Raw genomic sequence first — 8584 nt, 5'->3', positions numbered from 1 at the left:
GCACACATCACAAAGCAATGGTGTGCTTGTTTAGATTACTAGTTCAGTGAAATCACCCAAATTAATCGTTTGGATGAATGTCTTCCGCTGTGCCAAAGTGCCTCAAACAAACACTAGCCATTTGTAAACATGAAGCATTTGGTGGCTGGTTTAATCCAAAAGTCTGTAAAGTACCACAGTATCTTAGACAAGATGTCCCTTTAACAAGGCACCTCCCCCACCCCCTCACATCCCCGCCCAGGGGAGTATGAAGTCCTGTAACGTGACTTCAGCCCAATCAATGAGTACATGTCCAGACTTAATTCTGAGCTCAAGAATGTTTTCCAACATGTCATCAACCCTATTTGCCCGCCAAGGGCTTAGTGGAGGCTTAATGTGAACTCTTTGTGGAGGAGAACGTGTGCGGACTAATATCTCACAGGGACGGGGAAGAGGAGCCACATTCTGCCCAATGTTTGATATTTATTTTGGAAAACATTACCAGTGTCCATTGGAAAGCTGTGGCAGCCGATGTCCATAAATCCTTTTGTCCAAAATATCAACAAATCTTTATATTGTTGACAGTGTTTTATTCAAGTCCAAAGTGCTCCAGGCCTGTGATCAATGCGCAGGCGATGTGAGATGAAATATTTGCTTATTTTGGTAAAAAAAAAGTAACACAAATTTAAATCCCAATTGATTGGTACAGTTTCTGAGATAAACCACTTTTATTTTCTAATTATATGGATGCACTCAGCGCAAATCGGATGGTTGATGGAAATAATTAAAGGCCCTGCCTTCAGAGCCGTTCTGTCAGGACACAAGCAGTCCATCAGCATAGAAATCTATATGTAAAATGGAAAGACAAGTTAGCAAACTATTCTAACTTAATCACCCGCTCTCTGTATCCCCCCTCTCATTTCAAAGTCTCCATATAAATTGTATCCCTATAGAGCGTAATGAATCTGCCAATTTCATTTTTTCCATGAAGTTATGTTTGTAATTTGTAAAGCAACTGGAAAAGTGTTAGGTATGGTTTACAGAGCATGGCACAGTAATAGGCCTGTGAATGCTGACAGTGCATCAGCAGCAAAGCACCCCGGTCCCCAGAGAAGCATCAGGCAGAAAATTATAATTAATTAATCATGGAGTGCAGGGCCGGCTCCCTCTCCATTAGCCTTCCTGTAATTCCTTCCTCTTGGCCGGTACACTAATCATATTGACCAAGCATCTGCAATAAAGGCCTGTTCGTTGCAACAGTACCCTGGTTACTGCTCAGACAGCTGGTTGGCAAGGGGGGGGGGGGGGGGGGGGATTGAACCCTCACCTCTATGAAATGTGTCTACAAACTGACAGTCTGGTAACAGAGCTCGCTGGAGGGAGGGAAGCCATTATGCTGCTGTCCATTTGTTTCCCTCCTGGAATGCACCCATCACTAATACCCCCCTTTCTATCAATGGAGCATTTTATTTAAGACCATTCAATGTTGAAAACGTTATTTTAAGAAGCCAAACTCATAGTTACTCTGTGGTGTCCAATCAAAATCTGCTGATGTATTATCCCGTGCCTTCCTGATTTGTTTATAATAATTAGTCCAGCTGCTGCAGACATGTTGGTAGGTGTCCAATCGTTTGCTAAATCAACTGGTTGGACTGATGATTTTCATGAAGGATTAAATGGAGATTCTACCAATCTGCATGCACCATCAAACTCATTTAAATTCTTCAGAGAACCAGCAAAAAACAAAAAGACAACTACAACAATGGCATTGTGATTGAGCTATTGAAAGGACAACGTGGAACGTGACGGGTTAGGTTCGTACGAGGAACAGATAGACATCAACTTCTAAATAGAAGGTGATTAATGGTTGGAATTAATGATTAATGACGCCAATTAATCATTATAATTAACAACTTCATATCAGGAGTAAGTGCAGCATCAAGCAAATTAAAACTAAATTCTTGCTGTTAAAAAATACATAAGCTCAAGAACCACTGTGTTGTTCTCATAAGGATGAGGTCAATAACAACTTGTTAAAAGGTTCCTCCCAGGGCACAGAAGTCATCACTGTAGACTGTCAAGGAAAAACCCAATTTATTGATTCCTACTGTGTGAAATTGAGTTGCGTTCCACCAGCAGTGTGGCAATGCAACATTGCCATTACTCAATAGCGCATTTCGTATGCGATAGCATGTCCCTGCAATTAAGAAACAAGCTCATAAATTTGACGGTGAACCTGTCTTAAACTATGAAATAAATGCATCTCATACAACCCACCCCGTCACCCTCATGTTCTGTCTGATTGCTGCCAGAAAGAGACCGAGATGCTGTATTGATATTGAGTTGGGCCACTCGAAATAAAGAAGTATCACTCTTTTGTGATGGAAAAAGGGTGTCGATCATTAACTTCCCCTCATTGTTCCATCTCTCCAGCAACGTGGATATGAATCTAATTAGCTTGAGCGTCGTTAAGGTTGTCAAATGTCAGAGTCATTTAAAGGCCAACAGTAACCTTGTATGAACTGTGGCATGAACTTGGCGATAAATATAGTAGTTTCTGTTAGACCTTGCTGTACTAACACTGTCTTCTGAAAGGTCAAACCCAGGCCTTCTTTCTGGCCATGTGCAGTTTACCTGCACTTGGTGAAACACTACTTTCTCATTCGATTCACCAATGAGTCAGACATACCCTTTGAGGAACCGCCATTTATATACATGACATAAGGGTTTTGTGTATGCTGGGATGCCACATGCTAGCTTGATGCTAGAGCAGACAGACAGACAGACGCACACGCCCACACATACAAACATGCATAGTAGCTGTAATTCTTCTGCAGCATGGTACTCTCGTAAAACTATAAATATGTTCCAAGTTCCACGGATAACTCAGCAACGGAGAGGGCGGCAAGCGATTCCATTGCAGTCGGCGTTCCCGTGAGTACAATAAACATATCCATTTGGCGAGCGCCCGTCTCCGGCCTGTATGTACGGATATTTTATAGTTCTGTGGTTTGCCGAGTGCAGAGGAATTAGCCTCATCCACATTCATTAACCTCATTCCCATTCTTCAGAGCAACAGCAACTGTAGAACTATATGTCAGCGCAGCGCCGGAAATGACGAATGGGTAATCAGTTGAGAGCTGTCAGGAAAGCCCCCGGAATTCTAAATTTACTCACTTGTTTGCCCTTGCATTAACCATTTGTAATCAAATCACTATTTATTGTTGGCTGGCTGCGACATGGTTTATAGTCCAATACCTTCATGTAAAGGCAACAACAGTGTTTCCCAGCACTGCCTTTTGGGGCGAGGCAACAGGGAAACAGCCCTCAGGTTTCCCAATGAGGGCTGATTCCTCACCGGCCCAGTTGGCTTTGATTCATCTTTAATCAGCCAATTAAATAATTCAGAATTTTCTTAATGAGAACAGAATGCCTACACAACAAATCGATATGTACTCGGGGGGGGAGAAAAATGAACGAATGGTAGAATGAAAACAGTCCACCCTTGTCTGTCCGTTACGGAGCCTAATTGATGTGGTGAGAAAATCACGATGAAGTAAAGAAAGTACTATACTGTACGTAATTAGCCGCCACTCGAATTAACCAAGCGACTGTTAAGTTGCAAAGACTCCGTCTCTGCCAATTGTTGGAGACGTTTACCCAGAAGGTTGGCACAGAGTAGTCCGGCCCGTGAAGAGAGAAACGGAAATCAATATTGTGACAGCTGAGCTCAGGCATAAAAAAAGAAAACACAGTCTGTATCCTAGTTAGGGTCAGAATCTAGCAAGGACTCCAGCAACCCAGATAATCGTGGTTCCAAGACGCAGTGGTTTTCGAGACGCAGAGTGTTAGCATGGCCGAGTGATTCGGTGGCGAGCCGCAGGGAAGCCTTCCAACCTGTTGGCTAATGGCCCGCGTATTCAAAGTTAATGAGAGATGGAGTAGGAAGCTGCATTAGCCAAGGGCTAGGTGGAGTTGAGCTATGTGGATTAACTTTCGATTAGGTCCTGATTACGAGGGCCCGGGGATTAGCGAAACCCCCTGTACGAAATGTAGCGTGAAAACTCTGAAATGGGCTTTTCATAAAGACAGTTTATAAGTGAAGAAAGTCTCTCGGTGTTGCGGAAAGCGATTGAGCTTTTAGCAATACCCTCCCGCCCTTTAACCAACAGAAAAAACATTTGAAAACTGTTGCCTTCCACTAGCCAATAAGAAGCCTGGAGGGAGCCGGGCGCCCACCTATTCCTGAAGTAGTGACTTTTACAAACTAGATTGGGTCATTAAAAGTTAAATAAGGAAGCTATTATAATTCTCACTCCTGAGCTCTCCATTTATTTGCATTGTGAAGTCCCTGGTGTGGTGGTTAAATGTCATTCGGCAACTTTAATGAGAGTAAAGTTGGATATAGAGGCCGGAACTGATTAACAATGGTTGCCATAACAACTTGTCTTTCCTGTGTCATGTCTCACTGAAACTATCAACACCTGGGAGAGGCCACTGCAGTTTCTCCAAATACCCTCACCAATTACCCTTGCTTAAATACCACGGTTACAAAACTAATTAGATAATGGCAAATGTTGATATTGTCCAACTTTCAATCATTTTACATGTGTTGATATTTGTGCGACTGTGACTGTGTGAGTATGTGTGCATAGGGCAACAACACCTTATTTACAACCTTTTGCCTGGAATTGGAATATACAGAATAGATAGATATAGAAAAAAGAAAGTAAGTCGAAAGAGATGCATATCTAACGTACATTTTACCGAAGGTTATGTCTATTCTCCAGACTCATATCTAACATACATTTTACAGAAGGTTAAGTCTAGGATCCAGAATCGTATTTTGGCACACATATTTGTATGCCGTATCATTATTTTATTCTCTTTCATCTGTATATTTATTTGCATTTTAGAGGGAACCTCATTTAAAGTGAGATTATCTGAATATCACTTGTAATATCTAATGCCAGCTAAGAAACCGCTCAGTAACTCATTTAGCAGATATTTAACTTATTTTTATATATATATATATATATATATATATATATATATATATACATACATATATATATATATACACATATACACACACACACACACACACACACATACATATAGTACCCTAAAAGGTTGAAAATAACTAAATGGAAATACAATACCATGGCTGAATGCTAATCAGACATTGAGAGTAAGACATTGGTAGCAATATTAAAATGGACAGATTGTTTGTGCCTATTATATTTGTGGAAGTGAACAGCAGTCTTTAATTCCCCACAGGGACAACTAATTGCAAACAAAGCACAAGACAATTATTTGGACCCAGACATTTATAGCATAATTAATCATTGGATTTATTGATATATGCTGATGTTTTTATCTTTTATGACAGCATGCATGACAGCATTTTCAATCATTGTTATCCCGCTTGTTGCGCTGACACACACCCCGTTACATATAGCGATGTTTGAGAGATTGCGGGGGTATATGATAACACCACGTTTGAGGAAAACATCTCAAGGACATGCAGGGTCTGGTTTGGGCGAGCAGAACTGTCACGCGCTGGTTATATGCCTGTGTATCAAAAGTGAATCAAACACCTGCAGCAGGATGGCAGAATAAAACACCAAAACATGTTCGCTCCCTGTGCATTACTATAACAATCACCAGAAATGTATTGGGTATATTCCTGGCTCCTAATATCGAATGGAAGAAAGTCTAGGGAAGGAAAACCTATACTCTGTTAATAAAACGTGTGATATGAGTGTGCAAGGTGTGAAAACAACCTGAATTAATGAGGCCACCTCATTGATAAGGAGGGGGGCTGCAGTTCACCAGAGGCCTTGTCACTTGGATATTTAAAGCCGTGTATTTAGACATCCCAACACGTACTTTGTACCACCTCACGTTAGCATGGCCCATCCATCGCCCCCGCCCCCTCGTGATTGTCTTAACGAAGCTGCGATCGTGACCAGCGCAGCACTCATCACGGCAAGGTCAGCTCTGGCTCTGCTGCTGTAACAACAGAAGAAGAAACTAATATGTACGATAATGTCATGAAACATCAGTGGAATACCTCAATTCAGGATATTGGACGCATGCGTTGGCTTGGCTCGTAGTGAGTGAAAAATAGACTTTGTGAGGGATGGGGACTTGTTGTTTTTTGCACATTTTCTTCTGTTTTGAGGTGTCATCTTCGTAACTACTGTGTCTTTCTCCTCTGGGATAAAACAAGGGAAAATGAGTGCTGCTAGACGGCAGTATTTGTTGTGAATGTCGCCCCAGACAAGTTCCTGAAACAACCACCTCATCGGGGTAGTATACATTCTCTGTGACACCATTTCAATGGCTGATTTCCCTTGCTGGCCAATTAGAGGGAAGACAAAGGACAAATGCTGTTCTTCTACTCACAGCCCGCCATGGAATGAACGATCACTCACGAGACAATAAAATAAAATAAGCACATTCTATGAATCCATCCGTTTCTGTGATAAAGCCGATCTACAAACTCGTTCTGCTCTTTGTTTTTGTGTGCGTTCTTCTTCCTTGTGGTGATAACGTTCCTCTTGAGGTATAAGTCGACCATGGCAATTAAAGGTGGGGGATGAAGGCATGAAACACTGAGGTGATAAACAACTTAATCCTTCGTTGACTGAGGACCTTTCCAAAGTAGAGGGGCACAGCCGGCTTTAGATAGACTCCAGGATGGATCACGTTAACGTGTTTGGAACCGAGAATGCCAATTATCGATCTTTATTCACACAGACGTTTAGTGTGAATGGTAAAACCCGGGAGGTAATTAAATACAAGTGCTATGCTTATGACAGTGCTATCATCAGTTTCCATGCCAGAGCGGTCAATCATTTTATTAGGAGGCCTTGTAGGAGCTCAGCATGCTTCGAAGCCGGTGGCAATGAACTGCCTTGGGCTAGCGAGAACTAATTAGAGGATTGCCCAGTGGGATTCAACCTCCGCCGAGCCCAAACCACCTAGCCCATTTCTGCGTTCCGTCCCAATTCTCAGCTTGATTTCAACATGCTGTATGTCTCTGTTTCTCTTAATTCCCCCATCGCTCCCTCTCCAGGGCGAACCGGCAGACAGGCTTGATGTGTCGATTGAAATCTGTCCAAGCCGCAGTTAAACACAAAGCAACGACATCATTGGCTAGCCAGATATGATGCAAGGATGCAATGATACTACACTTCTAACAGTCGACTAAAACAATGTGATTTCTTCTTTCATTCAGTATCAATTCAATGGTAATTCAAAATAGCACAATGATTATTCAAGATAACCCTACGGAAAAATCTAATAGAACCAACCGTAGTTGGAATGGAAAATTAAACCATGTCAGTCGATACCTCTGTAACTTCACTCTACTTTCCACATTGATGAAGGACAACTTTTGGTGGTCAAACTGGGACGGTTCGACACACATACTGTATGAAGAGACACGCATGCGAGGAGACATGTACGGCGAACAAGACTGGGACAAACTGCTGCTTGAAAGACACACAAAATGGGGGAAGACCAAAAAAAAACGAGGCTATATTTAGAAATTAGTGACATGAGTGGGTTCCGTCAGTGCCAGGGCTGAATCCTCTGGGGTTCGGGGGGGGGCTGATTCTACACGCTGTCAAAGATGGATAATTGGTTATTTTGAGTCATTTTACGAACAAAGCTCAGCTGCCGTAGCTCAACCTCAAGTAAACAACGCACCTTGGGAATAGCAGCTTCCAACACACAGGCCCGGAAAGCCTTCAGTCTGTGTCTAGTCTGCACTGCCTGCCAGATGCAGCCGATGTATATTACATATTTATGTTGGGATCTACACAAGCAAGACAACAGTGTAGTGAGCAAAGGCCTCGTACCGACATATACAGACGATATGCACACAACATATACAGACCATAAGCATACAACATATACAAAAAATAAACAAACATTATAAGCCGGATTCAACAAAGACAGAGATGGATAGACTTTATCTTTTGTTGATGGGTTAGGGGTAGACAGATACAAAGACAGACAGACTGACAGACAGACAAATAGATCCTTTGCACCTGAAGGGAACAGTGATCTCCGTTACCTCAGCCCTGAACAATAATGAATATTTCATTCTTGTTTCATGCTCACCGTCATTATTTACCTTGTTTAATCCATATTTCATATCGTACTGTTGTAGGTTTTATATGAACGCAGAGAGCATCATGGCAAGCTGGGCTGCGAGCGAGTGGAAAACATGTGGAAAATAAACATGAAAATAAACAACCCGTTCTCAATCTGTTTCAGGAATTATCCCGACAGAGAGACACGCAGCCCGACCCATCGTCATTTATTATTTCTATTAGGGCTCGACAGATCAAGCTTTTGGGCTAGAAATCCCTACTGGTGTGCCATATTGTATTTCCCTCTATTAAAACTGGATTCCCCATGAACATCTGTCAGCACAGCTGGCTCCCAGCTCTGTGCTGTGTGCGGTGCACTGAGGATTTGGTGGCTCGTCTGTGGGTTACTTATACAAGACGGTGGGGCACAGCGGCCACGTGGAGTCTGGTGTAGAGGATCACAGCAGTCGACGTAGAAAAATAATAGACATAAGTAT

The 8584-nt window shown here is 42.3% G+C and overlaps 1 long non-coding RNA gene across 1 annotated transcript; it reads right to left on the bottom strand.

Moving 5' to 3' along the window:
* Positions 1-5312: 5312 nt before the first annotated feature.
* LOC132466467 (uncharacterized) lies at positions 5313-7886 on the bottom strand. The gene is made up of 2 exons (XR_009527871.1): positions 7699-7886; positions 5313-7612 (listed from the first exon to the last, which is right to left on the bottom strand). It is a non-coding gene; the product is annotated as an uncharacterized LOC132466467 (long non-coding RNA).
* Positions 7887-8584: the final 698 nt, after the last annotated feature.

Source organism: Gadus macrocephalus, chromosome 10 (assembly GCF_031168955.1).
Source record: "Gadus macrocephalus chromosome 10, ASM3116895v1".
In the NCBI taxonomy this organism is placed as follows: domain Eukaryota; kingdom Metazoa; phylum Chordata; class Actinopteri; order Gadiformes; family Gadidae; genus Gadus; species Gadus macrocephalus.
Note: the sequence above shows the minus strand (reverse complement) of the source record. Positions and strands in the feature narration are given on the sequence as shown.